Consider the following 13190-nt stretch of genomic DNA (forward strand, 5'->3'; position numbering starts at 1 on the left):
ATTTCGCAGATCTTTTGCCTCTTGAATAGCGGTGACTTTAGGATCCCAACTCTTAGGAAGGGATCTTAGTATCTTATTAACAAGCTCAAAATCCGAAAAGCTCTTTCCGAGTCCTTTTAAACCGTTGACGACATCCGTGAAACGGGTAAACATGTCGCCAATGGTTTCACTCGGTTTCATCCGAAAGAGTTCGAAAGAGTGTAACAGCAAATTGATTTTTGACTCTTTTACTCTACTTGTGCCCTCATGGGTCACTTCGAGTGTGTGCCAAATATCAAATGCAGTTTCACAAGTTGAAACACGGTTAAACTCGTTTTTATCGAGTGCACAAAATAAGGCATTCATAGCCTTTGCATTTAGAGCGAAAGCCTTCTTCTCCAAATCATTCCAATCGATCATTGGAAGAGAAGACTTTGAAAAACCATTCTCGACAAGATTCCATAATTCAAAATCCATAGAAATAAGAAAGATCCTCATTCGGGTTTTCCAGTAGGTGTAGTCCGTCCCATTAAACATGGGTGGACGTGTAATAGAATGGCCCTCTTGGTTTCCGGCGTAAGCCATCTCTCTTGGGTTTTAATCCTTTTGAGAGTTAACCGGGCTCTGATACCAATTGTTAGGATCGAGAGCACTAAGAGGGGGGGGGGGGTGAATTAGTGCAGCGGAAATCTTACAGCGATTAAAAACCAAAAGCTGCGTTCGTTCAATAAAAACTATTATGATGCAAAAGCTAATTCTCAGTTTGTATCTAAGTGTAGTTTGCGTCTAAGCGCAGATTGCGTCTAAGCGCAGTTTGCGTCTGAACACAGTTTGCGTCTAAGCGCAGTTTTGCGTCTAAGCGCAGTTTACGTCTAAACTCAGATTTACGTCTAAACGCAGTTTTACGTCTAAACGTAGATTTACGTCTAAACGTAGTTTTACGTCTAAACGCAGATTTACGTCTAAACTCAGATTTACGTCTAAATGTAGTTTTGCGTTTAAAAGCAGTTTTGAACCTTGAAAAGCGTTTCACGTAGAAAGCAATTTGCAGTTATAAATGGAGTCCGAATGTAAGCGTAAACTGCAGTGTGAAGATCGTATGAAAACACGATTTACGTTTGAATGCAGATTCTGAAAGAACAGCACTTAGAACTTGTTCGTGAAAGCGCAGAGAGCAGTAGTAATGGAGGAGGTTTGCAGTAATGATAAAGTGCTCAAAAATAAACGCAAACCAGAGATTTAGAGTGGTTCGGTCAGCCTTGACCTACTCCACTTTTGGCTTCCTCCACCGACGAGGTTGCCGACGTCAACTAGCTGCCTTCCTTCAATGGGCGAAGGCTAACTGCCCTTTTACAGTTTCTCTCCTTTTGACAGGCTCAGGAGACAACCTTTACAGATCCTTTCTCTCCTCTCTTTACAACTCAAGACTTGAAGAACAGAAGGAGGAGAACTTTAGGACTTTACACAAATTTGAGCTCTTAGAATCACTGAAAAGATCAAGAATTCGGTGTGGATCTGTTTCTCTTCAGTGCTGAATGGGTGGGGTATTTATAGGCCCCAACCCAGTTCAAATTTGGAGCTCAAAACGATCAAATCGATCAAATCCCAGAATTCTGGGATCAGGCGGTTGCACCTCTTGACTGGAGAGGTGGCACCGCCTGGCAGAGCTCGAAGACTGAGCTCAGGCGATTGCTTCTCTCTGCCAGAGCTCGAAGACTGAGCTCGATGGTTGCATCACCTGGCAGAGCTCGAAGACTGAGCTTGGTGATTGCATCACCTGGCAGAGCTCGAAACTGAGCTCGGTGGTTGCATCACCTGGCAGAGCTCCAAACTGAGCTCAGGCTGATGCACCTCTCTGCCAGAGCTCGAAGACTGAGCTCGGTGATTGTATCACCTGGCAGAGCTCGAGACTGAGCTCAGGCTGATGCACCTCTCTGCCAGAGCTCGAAGACTGAGCTTGGTGGTTGCATCGCCTGGCAGAGCTCGAAACTTGAGCTCTGGCGGTGCTACCTCTTGGCAGAGGAGGTTGCACCGCCCAGTCTAGCTCGTAGACTGAGCTCTGGGCGGTTGCACCTCTCGGCTGGGGCGGTTGCACCTCCCAGCCTCGCAGCCCTGGCGGTTGCACCTCCTGGTTGGGGCGGTTGCACCTCCCAACCCCACAGCCCAGGCGGTTGCACCTCCTGGCTGGGGCGGTTGCACCTCCCAACCCCACAGCCCAGGCGGTTGCACCTCCTGGCTGGGGCGGTTGCACCTCCTGGTGCAATCAGGGTCCGAATGGTTCACTCCATTCGGCCCACTTTGAATCTTTTCAGGGGCCCAATTGCCCCAAGATTAAGCTAATGGGATCACCTCCCATTTTCATGCTTAATCATCATGCTAACTACGATTAACTCTAAGACAACTTCTGCAGCTTTGCTCCGATGCGTCAATCGCTTCTTCCGGCGAGTTTCCGGCCAACTTCCGTCGATCAACCGATAACCCTCGGTGATCCTTCTGCGGACATCCGGCATACTCCTGGACTTTGCGACGATCCACTTGGCGAGTTCTGACGAGCTTCGCTTGGCAAGCTTCTGGACTTCTCGGATCTGTCCTCGCTGAACCTCCGACGACCGTCCGAACTTCCGTCGAACTCTCGAACTCCCAACGTGTTCATGATCTTGACTCCGGCGCAACACCTGCTGCTTGTCTTACTCTTATCGTAGTTAATCCTGCACACTTATCTCAACACATAGATTAGACAACAAATGACAATTGACTTCATCATCAAAATCCGAGATTCAACATGTTGCACTCCCTTTTGCGCCACGAGCGGCCAAAACCTCTCCCGTCGACCTCCGAGGCGATGGTTTTGGGCCTCGGAATTTGCCGTGACCGCTACGCAGTCAGTCTCGTGGGGCTCGGAGAGAGCTTTCCGGAATGGGGCCACAATAGCGATTCCGAGTTCGTTCGAGAAAGTCCCGATGGTTTCGGCGCGCGCTTGCCGTGTCCGGTACGCGGTCGGCCTCGTGGGCATCGGAGGGATCCGACAATGGCGATTCCGAGATCGTTCGAGAGGTTTCGGGGCTCCGGTCGTCGATGCGTCGTCCGCGACGTGAACAAAGGCGAGGGTCGACGCAAACAAAAAGAGTGCTATCAGACCAGCACTAAAGCATCGGATCCCATCAGAACTCCGAAGTTAAGCGTGCTTGGGCGAGAGTAGTACTAGGATGTGTGACCACCTGGGAAGTCCTCGTGTTGCACTCCTTTTTGCGCCCCGAGCGGCCAAAAGACTTACTTAAAACTCTCTTTTAAGCTTTTCAATTTTTCCAGCATTATGGCCAACAATAAATATGTCATTAACATAAATATAGCAGGAGAATAATGAAATCATCATCTAAAAATTTCTTCATAAAACATACAATGACCAGACATGGTTCTAGGATGGGTGACCCCCTGGGAAGTTCTCGTGTTGCACTCCTTTTTGCGCCCCGAGCGGCCAAAACCTCTCCCGTCGACCTCTGAGGCGATGGTTTTGGGCCTCGGAATTTGCCGTGAACGCTACGCAGTCAGTCTCGTGGGGCTCGGAGAGAGCTTTCCGGAATGGAGCCGCAATAGCGATTTCGAGTTCGTTCGAGAAAGTCCCGATGGTTTCGACGCGCGCTTGCCGTGTCCGGTACGCGGTCGGCCTCGTGGGCATCGGAGGGATCCGACAATGGCAATTCCGAGATCGTTCGAGAGGTTTCGGGGCTCCGGTCGTCGATGCGCCGTCCGCGACGTGCACAAAGGCGAGGGACGACGCAAAGAAAACGAGTTCGATCATACCAGCACTAAAGCACCGCACGCTTGGGCGAGAGTATTACTAGGATGGGTGATCCCCTGGGAAGTCCTCGTGTTGCACTCCTATTTGCGCCCCGAGCGGCCAAAAGACTTACTTAAAACTCTCTTTTAAGCTTTTCAATTTTTCCAGCATTATGGCCAACAATAAATACGTCATTAACATATATATAGCAGGAGAATAATGAAATCATCATCTAAAAATTTCTTCATAAAACATACAATGACCAGACATGGTTCTAGGATGGGTGACCCCCTGGGAAGTTCTCGTGTTGCACTCCTTTTTGCGCCCCGAGCGGCCAAAACCTCTCCCGTCGACCTCCGAGGCGATGGTTTTGGGCCACGGAATTTGCCGTGACCGCTACGCAGTCAGTCTCGTGGGGCTCGGAGAGAGCTTTCCGGAATGAGGCCGCAATAGCGATTTCGAGTTCATTGGAGAAAGTCCCGATGGTTTCGACGCGCGCTTGCCGTGTCCGGTACGCGGTCGGCCTCGTGGGCATCGGAGGGATCCGACAATGGCGATTCCGAGATCGTTGGAGAGGTTTCGGGGCTCCAGTCGTCGATGCACTGTCCGCGACGTGAACAAAGGAGAGGGACGACGCAAATAAAATGAATTCGATCATACCAGCACTAAAGCACCGGATCCCATCAGAACTACGAAGTTAAGCGTGCTTGGGCGAGAGTAGTACTAGGATGGGTGACCACCTGGGAAGTCCTCCGGTCGTCGATGCGCCGTCCGCGACGTGAACAAAGGCGAGGGACGACGAAAACAAAAAGAGTTCTATCAGACCAGCACTAAAGCTTCGGATCCCATCAGAACTACGAAGTTAAGCGTGTTTGGGCGAGAGTAGTACTAGGATGGGTGACCACCTGGGAAGTCCTCGTGTTGCACTCCTTTTTGTGCCCCGAGCGTCCAAAAGACTTACTTAAAACTCTCTTTTAAGCTTTTCAATTTTTCCAGCATTATGGCCAACAATAAATATGTCATTAACATATATATAGCAGGAGAATAATGAAATCATAATCTAAAAATTTCTTCATAAAACATACAATGACCAGACATGGTTCTAGGATGGGTGACCCCTTGGGAAGTTCTCGTGTTGCACTCCTTTTTGCGCCCCGAGCGGCCAAAACCTCTCCCGTCGACCTCCGAGGCGATGGTTTTGGGCCTCGGAATTTGCCGTGACCGCTATGCAGTCAGTCTCGTGGGGCTCGGAGAGAGCTTTCCGGAATGGGGCCGCAATAGCGATTTCGAGTTCGTTCGAGAAAGTCCCGAAGGTTTCGACGCGCGCTTGCCATGTCCGGTACGCGGTCGGCCTCGTGGGCATCGGAGGGATCCGACAATGGCGATTCCGAGATCGTTGGAGAGGTTTCGGGGCTCCGGTCGTCGATGCGCCGTCCGCGACGTGCACAAAGGCGAGGGACGACGCACACAAAATGAGTGCGATCATACCAGCACTAAAGCACCGGATCCCATCAGAACTCCAAAGTTAAGCTTGCTTGGGCGAGAGTAGTACTAGGATGGGTGACCCCCTGGGAAGTCCTCGTGTTGGACTCCTTTTTGGGCCCCGAGCGGCCAAAAGACTTACTTAAAACTCTCTTTTAAGCTTTTCAATTTTTCCAGAATTATGGCCAACAATAAATACGTCATTAACATATATATAGCAGGAGAATAATGAAATCATCATCTAAAAATTTCTTCATAAAACATACAATGACCAGACATGGTTCTAGGATGGGTGACCCCTTGGGAAGTCCTCGTGTTGCACTCCTTTTTGCGCCCCGAGCGGCCAAAACCTCTCCCGTCGACCTCCGAGGCGATGGTTTTGGGCCTCGGAATTTGTCGTGACCGCTACGCAGTCAGTCTCGTGGGGCTCGGAGAGAGCTTTCCGGAATGGGGCCGCAATAGCGATTCTGAGTTCGTTCGAGAAAGTCCCGATGGTTTGGGCGTGCACTTGCCGTGTCCGGTACGCGGTCGGCCTTGTGGGCATCGGAGGGATCCGACAATGGCGATTCCGAGATCGTTCGAGAGGTTTCGAGGCTCCGGTCGTCGATGCGCCGTCCGCGACGTGCACAAAGGCAAGGGAAGACGCACACAAAACGAGTGCGATCATACCAGCACTAAAGCACCGGATCCCATCAGAACTCCGAAGTTAAGCTTGCTTGGGCGAGAGTAGTACTAGGATGGGTGACCACCTGTGAAGTCCTCGTGTTGCACTCCTTTTTGGGCCCCGAGCGGCCAAAAGACTTACTTAAAACTCTCTTTTAAGCTTTTCAATTTTTCCAGCATTATGGCCAACAATAAATACGTCATTAACATATATATAGCAGGAGAATAATGAAATCATCATCTAAAAATTTCTTCATAAAACATACAATGACCAGACATGGTTCTAGGATGGGTGACCCCCTGGGAAGTCCTCGTGTTGCACTCCCTTTTGCGCCCCGAGCGGCCAAAACCTCTCCCGTCGACCTCCGAGGCGATGGTTTTGGGCCTCGGAATTTGCCGTGACCGCTACGCAGTCAGTCTCGTGGGGCTCGGAGAGAGCTTTCCGGAATGGGGCCGCAATAGCGATTCCGAGTTCGTTCGAGAAAGTCCCGATGGTTTCGGCGCGCGCTTGCCGTGTCCGGTACGCGGTCAGCCTCGTGGGCATCGGAAGGATCCGACAATGGCGATTCCGAGATCGTTCGAGAGGTTTCGGGGCTCCGGTCGTCGATGCGCCGTCCGCGACGTGAACAAAGGCGAGGGACGACGCACACAAAACGAGTGCGATCATACCAGCAATAAAGCACCGGATCCCATCAGAACTCCGAAGTTAAGCCTGCTTGGGCGAGAGTAGTACTAGGATGGGTGACCCCCTGGGAAGTCCTCGTGTTGCACTCCTTTTTGCGCCCCGAGCGGCCAAAAGACTTACTTAAAACTCTCTTTTAAGCTTTTCAATTTTTCCAGCATTATGGCCAACAATAAATATGTCATTAACATATATATAGCAGGAGAATAATGAAATCATCATCTAAAAATTTCTTCATAAAACATACAATGACCAGACATGGTTCTAGGATGGGTGACCCCCTAGGAAGTCCTCGTGTTGCACTCCTTTTTGCGCCCCGAGCGGCCAAAACCTCTCCCGTCGAACTCCGAGGCGATGGTTTTGGGCCTCGGAATTTGCCGTGACCGCTACGCAGTCAGTCTCGTGGGGCTCGGAGAGAGCTTTCCGGAATGGGGCCGCAATAGCGATTCCGAGTTCGTTCGAGAAAGTCCCGATGGTTTCGGCGCGCGCTTGCCGTGTCCGGTACGCGGTCGGCCTCGTGGGCATCGGAGGGATCCGACAATGCCGATTCCAAGATCGTTAGAGAGGTTTCGGGGCTCCGGTCGTCGATGCGCCGTCCGCGACGTGCACAAAGGCGAGGGACGACGCACACAAAATGAGTGCGATCATACCAGCACTAAAGCACCGGATCCCATCAGAACTCCGAAGTTAAGCTTGCTTGGGCGAGAGTAGTACTAGGATGGGTGACCCCCTGGGAAGTCCTCGTGTTGGACTCCTTTTTGGGCCCCGAGCGGCCAAAAGACTTACTTAAAACTCTCTTTTAAGCTTTTCAATTTTTCCAGAATTATGGCCAACAATAAATACGTCATTAACATATATATAGCAGGAGAATAATGAAATCATCATCTAAAAATTTCTTCATAAAACATACAATGACCAGACATGGTTCTAGGATGGGTGACCCCTTGGGAAGTCCTCGTGTTGCACTCCTTTTTGCGCCCCGAGCGGCCAAAACCTCTCCCGTCGACCTCCGAGGCGATGGTTTTGGGCCTCGGAATTTGCCGTGACCGCTACGCAGTCAGTCTCGTGGGGCTCGGAGAGAGCTTTCCGGAATGGGGCCGCAATAGCGATTCCGAGTTCATTCGAGAATGTCCCGATGGTTTCGGCGCGCGCTTGCCATGTCCGGTACGCGGTCGGCCTCGTGGGCATCGGAGGGATCCGACACTGGCGATTCCGAGATCGTTCGAGAGGTTTCGGGGCTCCGGTCGTTGATGCGCCGTCCGCGACATGCACAAAGGCGAGGGACGACGCACACAAAACGAGTGCGATCATACCAGCACTAAAGCACCTGATCCCATCAGAACTCCGAAGTTAAGCTTGCTTGGGCGAGAGTAGTACTAGGATGGGTGACCCCCTGGGAAGTCCTCGTGTTGCACTCCTTTTTGGGCCCCGAGCGGCCAAAAGACTTACTTAAAACTCTCTTTTAAGCTTTTCAATTTTTCCAGCATTATGGCCAACAATAAATATGTCATTAACATATATATAGCAGGAGAATAATGAAATCATCATGTAAAAATTTCTTCATAAAACATACAATGACCGACATGGTTCTAGGATGGGTGACCCCCTGGGAAGTCCTCGTGTTGCACTCCTTTTTGCGCCCCGAGCGGCCAAAACCTCTCCCGTCGACCTCCGAGGCGATGGTTTTGGGCCTCGGAATTTGCCGTGACCGCTATGCAGTCAGACTCGTGGGGCTCGGAGAGAGCTTTCCGGAATGGGGCCGCAATAGCGATTCCGAGTTCGTTCGAGAAAGTCCCGATGGTTTCGGTGCGCGCTTGCCGTGTCCGGTACGCGGTCGGCCTCGTGGGCATCGGAGGGATCCGACAATGGCGATTCCGAGATCGTTCGAGAGGTTTCGGGGCTCCGGTCGTCGATGTGCCGTCCGCGACGTGCATAAAGGCGAGGGACGACGCACACAAAACGAGTGCGATCATACCAGCACTAAAGCACCGGATCCCATCAGAACTCCGAAGTTAAGCATGCTTGGGCGAGAGTAGTACTAGAATGGGTGACCCCCTGGGAAGTCCTCGTGTTGCACTCCTTTTTGCGCCCCGAGCGGCCAAAAGACTTACTTAAAACTCTCTTTTAAGCTTTTCAATTTTTCTAGCATTCTGGCCAACAATAAATATGTCATTAACATATATATAGCAGGAGAATAATGAAATGATCATCTAAAAATTTCTTCATAAAACATACAATGACCAGACATGGTTCTAGGATGGGTGACCCCCTGGGAAGTCCTCGTGTTGCACTCCTTTTTGGGCCCCGAGCGGCCAAAAGACTTACATAAAACTCTCTTTTAAGCTTTTCAATTTTTCCAGCATTATGGCCAACAATAAATATTTCATTAACATATATATAGCAGGAGAATAATGAAATCATCATCTAAAAATTTCTTCATAAAACATACAATGACCAGACATGGTTCTAGGATGGGTGACCCCCTGGGAAGTCCTCGTGTTGCACTCCCTTTTGCGCCCCGAGCGGCAAAAACCTCTCCCGTCGACCTCCGAGGCGATGGTTTTGGGCCTCGGAATTTGCCGTGACCGCTACGCAGTCAGTCTCGTGGGGCTCGGAGAGAGCTTTCCGGAATGGGGCCGCAATAGCGATTCCGAGTTCGTTCGAGAAAGTCCCGATGGTTTCGGCGCGCGCTTGCCGTGTCTGGTACGCGGTCGGCCTCGTGGGCATCGGAGGGATCCGACAATGGCGATTCCGAGATCGTTCGAGAGGTTTCGGGGCTCCGGTCGTCGATGCGCCGTCCGCGACGTGAACAAAGGCGAGGGACGACGCGCATAAAACGAGTGCGATCATACCAGTACTAAAGCACCGGATCACATCAGAACTCCGAAGTTAAGCCTGCTTGGGCGAGAGTAGTACTAGGATGGGTGACCCCCTGGGAAGTCCTCGTTTTGCACTCCTTTTTGCGCCCCGAGCGGCCAAAAGACTTACTTAAAACTCTCTTTTAAGCTTTTCAATTTTTCCAGCATTATGGCCAACAATAAATATGTCATTAACATATATATAGCAGGAGAATAATGAAATCATCATCTAAAAATTTCTTCATAAAACATACAATGACCAGACATGGTTCTAGGATGGGTGACCCCCTAGGAAGTCCTCGTGTTGCACTCCTTTTTGCGCCCCGAGCGGCCAAAACCTCTCCCGTCGAACTCCGAGGCGATGGTTTTGGGCCTCGGAATTTGCCGTGACCGCTACGCAGTCAGTCTCGTGGGGCTCGGAGAGAGCTTTCCGGAATGGGGCCGCAATAGCGATTCCGAGTTCGTTCGAGAAAGTCCCGATGGTTTCGGCGCGTGCTTGCCGTGTCCGGTACGCGGTCGGCCTCGTGGGCATCGGAGGGATCCGACAATGGCGATTCCGAGATCGTTCGAGAGGTTTCGGGGCTTCGGTCGTCGATGTGCCGTCCGCGACGTGCACAAAGGCGAGGGACGACGCACACAAAACGAGTGCGATCATACCAGCACTAAAGCACCGGATCACATCAGAACTCCGAAGTTAAGCCTGCTTGGGCGAGAGTAGTACTAGGATGGGTGACCCCCTGGGAAGTCCTCGTGTGGCACTCCTTTTTGCGCCCCGAGCGGCCAAAAGACTTACTTAAAACTCTCTTTTAAGCTTTTCAATTTTTCCAGCATTATGGCCAACAATAAATATGTCATTAACATATATATAGCAGGAGAATAATGAAATCATCATCTACAAATTTCTTCATAAAACATACAATGACCAGACATGGTTCTAGGATGGGTGACCCCTTGGGAAGTCCTCGTGTTGCACTCCTTTTTGCGCCCCGAGCGGCCAAAACCTCTCCCGTCGACCTCCGAGGCGATGGTTTTGGGCCTCGGAATTTGCCGTGACCGCTACGCAGTCAGTCTCGTGGGGCTCGGAGAGAGCTTTCCGGAATGGGGCCGCAATAGCGATTCTGAGTTCGTTCGAGAAAGTCCCGATGGTTTCGGCGCGCGCTTGCCGTGTCCGGTACGCGGTCGGCCTCGTGGGCATCGGAGGGATCCGACAATGGCGATTCCGAGATCGTTCGAGAGGTTTCGGGGCTCCGGTCGTCGATGCGCCGTCCGCGACGTGCACAAAGGCGAGGGACGACGCACACAAAACTAGTGCGATCATACCAGCACTAAAGCACCGGATCCCATCAGAACTCTGAAGTCAAGCGTGCTTGGTCGAGAGTAGTACTAGGATGGGTGACCCCCTGGGAAGTCATCGTGTTGCACTCCATTTTGCGCCCCGAACGGCCAAAAGACTTACTTAAAACTCTCTTTTAAGCTTTTCAATTTTTCCAGCATTATGGCCAACAATAAATATGTCATTAACATATATATAGCAGGAGAATAATGAAATCATCATCTAAAAATTTCTTGATAAAACATACAATGACCAGACATGGTTCTAGGATGGGTGACCCCCTGGGAAGTCCTCGTGTTGCACTCCTTTTTGCGCCCCGAGCGGCCAAAACCTCTCCCGTCGACCTCCGTGGCGATGGTTTTGGGCCTCGGAATTTGCCGTGACCGCTACGCAGTCAGTCTCGTGGGGCTCGGAGAGAGCTTTCCGGAATGGGGCCGCAATAGCGATTCCGAGTTCGTTCGAGATAGTCCCGATGGTTTCGGCGCGCGCTTGCTGTGTCCGGTACGCGGTCGGCCTCGTGGGCATCGGAGGGATCCGACAATGGCGATTCCGAGATCGTTCGAGAGGTTTCGGGGCTCCGGTCGTCGATGCGCCGTCCGCGACGTGCACAAAGGCGAGGAACGACGCACACAAAACGAGTGCGATCATACCAGCACCGGATCCCATCAGAACTCCGAAGTTAAGCGTGCTTGGGCGAGAGTAGTATTAGGATGGGTGACCCCCTGGGAAGTCCTCGTGTTGCACTCCTTTTTGCGCCCCGAGCGGCCAAAAGACTTACTTAAAACTCTCTTTTAAGCTTTTCAATTTTTCCAGCATTATGGCCAACAATAAATATGTCATTAACATATATATAGCAGGAGAATAATGAAATCATCATCTAAAAATTTCTTCATAAAACATACAATGACCAGACATGGTTCTAGGATGGGTGACCCCCTGGGAAGTCCTCGTGTTGCACTCCTTTTTGCGCCCCGAGCGGCCAAAACCTCTCCCGTCGACCTCCGAGGCGATGGTTTTGGGCCTCGGAATTTGCCGTGACCGTTACGAAGTCAGTCTCGTGGGGCTCGGAGAGAGCTTTCCAGAATGGGGCCGCAATAGCGATTCCGAGTTCGTTCGAGAAAGTCCCGATGGTTTCGGCGCGCGCTTGCCGTGTCCGGTACGCGGTCGGCCTCGTGGGCATCGGAGGGATCCGACAATGGCGATTCCGAGATCGTTCGAGAGGTTTCGGGGCTCCGGTCGTCGATGCGCCGTCCGCGACGTGCACAAAGGCGAGGGACGACGCAAACAAAACGAGTGCGATCATACCAGCACTAAAGCACCGGATCCCATCAGAACTCCGAAGTTAAGCCTGCTTGGGTGTGAGTAGTACTAGGATGGGTGACCTCCTGGGATGTCCTCGTGTTGCACTCCTTTTTGTGCCCCGAGCGGCCATAAGACTAACTTAAAACTCTCTTTTAAGCTTTTCAATTTTTCCAGCATTTTGGCCAACAATAAATATGTCATTAACATATATATAGCAGGAGAATAATGAAATCATCATCTAAAAATTTCTTCATAAAACATACAATGACCAGACATGGTTCTAGGATGGGTGACCCCCTGGGAAGTCCTCGTGTTGCACTCCTTTTTGCGCCCCATTAACATATATTTAGCAGGAGAATAATGAAATCATCATCTAAAAATTTCTTCATAAAACATACAATGACCAGACATGGTTCTAGGATGGGTGACCCCCTGGGAAGTCCTCGTGTTGCACTCCTTTTTGCGCCCCGAGCGGCCAAAACCTCTCCCGTCGACCTCCGAGGCGATGGTTTTGGGCCTCGGAATTTGCCGTGACAGCTACGCAGTCAGTCTCGTGGGGCTCGGAGAGAGCTTTCCGGAATGGGGCCGCAATAGCGATTCCGAGTTCGTTCGAGAAAGTCCCGATGGTTTCGGCGCGCGCTTGCCATGTCCGGTACGCGGTCGGCCTCGTGGGCATCGGAGGGATCCGACAATGGCGATTCCGAGATCGTTCGAGAGGTTTCGGGGCTCCGGTCGTCGATGCGCCGTCCGCGACGTGCACAAAGGCGAGGGACGACGCACAGTAAACGAGTGCGATCATACCAGCACTAAAGCACCGGATCCCATCAGAACTCCGAAGTTAAGCGTGCTTGGGCGAGAGTAGTACTAAGTTGGGTGACCCCCTGGGAAGTCCTCGTGTTGCACTCCTTTTTGCGCCCCGAGCGGCCAAAAGACTTACTTAAAACTCTCTTTTAAGCTTTTCAATTTTTCCAGCATTATGGCCAACAATAAATATGTCATTAACATATATATAGCAGGAGAATAATGAAATCATCATGTAAAAATTTCTTCATAAAACATACAATGACCAGACATGGTTCTAGGATGGGTGACCCCCTGGGAAGTCCTCGTGTT

General features: G+C 51.1%; 14 non-coding genes and 1 pseudogene across 14 annotated transcripts; all 15 read left to right on the forward strand.

The window, feature by feature from the left end:
- The first annotated feature begins 3103 nt into the window (after nucleotides 1-3103).
- On the forward strand, nucleotides 3104-3222 carry LOC135590411 (5S ribosomal RNA). The gene has a single exon (XR_010477819.1). It is a non-coding gene; the product is annotated as a 5S ribosomal RNA (ribosomal RNA).
- Nucleotides 3223-4403: 1181 nt separating this feature from the next.
- On the forward strand, nucleotides 4404-4524 carry LOC135591571 (5S ribosomal RNA). The gene has a single exon (XR_010478568.1). It is a non-coding gene; the product is annotated as a 5S ribosomal RNA (ribosomal RNA).
- Nucleotides 4525-4568: 44 nt separating this feature from the next.
- LOC135591393 (5S ribosomal RNA) lies at nucleotides 4569-4687 on the forward strand. The gene has a single exon (XR_010478503.1). It is a non-coding gene; the product is annotated as a 5S ribosomal RNA (ribosomal RNA).
- A 544-nt stretch (nucleotides 4688-5231) lies between these two features.
- LOC135590271 (5S ribosomal RNA) lies at nucleotides 5232-5350 on the forward strand. Its single transcript, XR_010477678.1, has one exon. It is a non-coding gene; the product is annotated as a 5S ribosomal RNA (ribosomal RNA).
- Nucleotides 5351-5894: 544 nt separating this feature from the next.
- Nucleotides 5895-6013, forward strand: LOC135592074 (5S ribosomal RNA). Its single transcript, XR_010478839.1, has one exon. It is a non-coding gene; the product is annotated as a 5S ribosomal RNA (ribosomal RNA).
- A 544-nt stretch (nucleotides 6014-6557) lies between these two features.
- On the forward strand, nucleotides 6558-6676 carry LOC135590062 (5S ribosomal RNA). Its single transcript, XR_010477469.1, has one exon. It is a non-coding gene; the product is annotated as a 5S ribosomal RNA (ribosomal RNA).
- A 544-nt stretch (nucleotides 6677-7220) lies between these two features.
- LOC135589906 (5S ribosomal RNA) lies at nucleotides 7221-7339 on the forward strand. The gene has a single exon (XR_010477313.1). It is a non-coding gene; the product is annotated as a 5S ribosomal RNA (ribosomal RNA).
- Nucleotides 7340-7883: 544 nt separating this feature from the next.
- Nucleotides 7884-8002, forward strand: LOC135589626 (5S ribosomal RNA). The gene has a single exon (XR_010477032.1). It is a non-coding gene; the product is annotated as a 5S ribosomal RNA (ribosomal RNA).
- A 543-nt stretch (nucleotides 8003-8545) lies between these two features.
- Nucleotides 8546-8664, forward strand: LOC135592000 (5S ribosomal RNA). Its single transcript, XR_010478766.1, has one exon. It is a non-coding gene; the product is annotated as a 5S ribosomal RNA (ribosomal RNA).
- A 758-nt stretch (nucleotides 8665-9422) lies between these two features.
- LOC135590048 (5S ribosomal RNA) lies at nucleotides 9423-9541 on the forward strand. Its single transcript, XR_010477455.1, has one exon. It is a non-coding gene; the product is annotated as a 5S ribosomal RNA (ribosomal RNA).
- A 544-nt stretch (nucleotides 9542-10085) lies between these two features.
- LOC135589985 (5S ribosomal RNA) lies at nucleotides 10086-10204 on the forward strand. Its single transcript, XR_010477392.1, has one exon. It is a non-coding gene; the product is annotated as a 5S ribosomal RNA (ribosomal RNA).
- Nucleotides 10205-10748: 544 nt separating this feature from the next.
- Nucleotides 10749-10867, forward strand: LOC135590556 (5S ribosomal RNA). The gene has a single exon (XR_010477964.1). It is a non-coding gene; the product is annotated as a 5S ribosomal RNA (ribosomal RNA).
- Nucleotides 10868-11411: 544 nt separating this feature from the next.
- On the forward strand, nucleotides 11412-11522 carry LOC135591492 (5S ribosomal RNA; annotated as a pseudogene).
- Nucleotides 11523-12066: 544 nt separating this feature from the next.
- Nucleotides 12067-12185, forward strand: LOC135590187 (5S ribosomal RNA). Its single transcript, XR_010477593.1, has one exon. It is a non-coding gene; the product is annotated as a 5S ribosomal RNA (ribosomal RNA).
- Nucleotides 12186-12864: 679 nt separating this feature from the next.
- LOC135589573 (5S ribosomal RNA) lies at nucleotides 12865-12983 on the forward strand. Its single transcript, XR_010476980.1, has one exon. It is a non-coding gene; the product is annotated as a 5S ribosomal RNA (ribosomal RNA).
- The last annotated feature ends 207 nt before the right edge of the window (nucleotides 12984-13190 follow it).

This window comes from Musa acuminata, chromosome BXJ1-8 (genome assembly GCF_036884655.1).
Source record: "Musa acuminata AAA Group cultivar baxijiao chromosome BXJ1-8, Cavendish_Baxijiao_AAA, whole genome shotgun sequence".
NCBI lineage: Eukaryota > Viridiplantae > Streptophyta > Magnoliopsida > Zingiberales > Musaceae > Musa > Musa acuminata.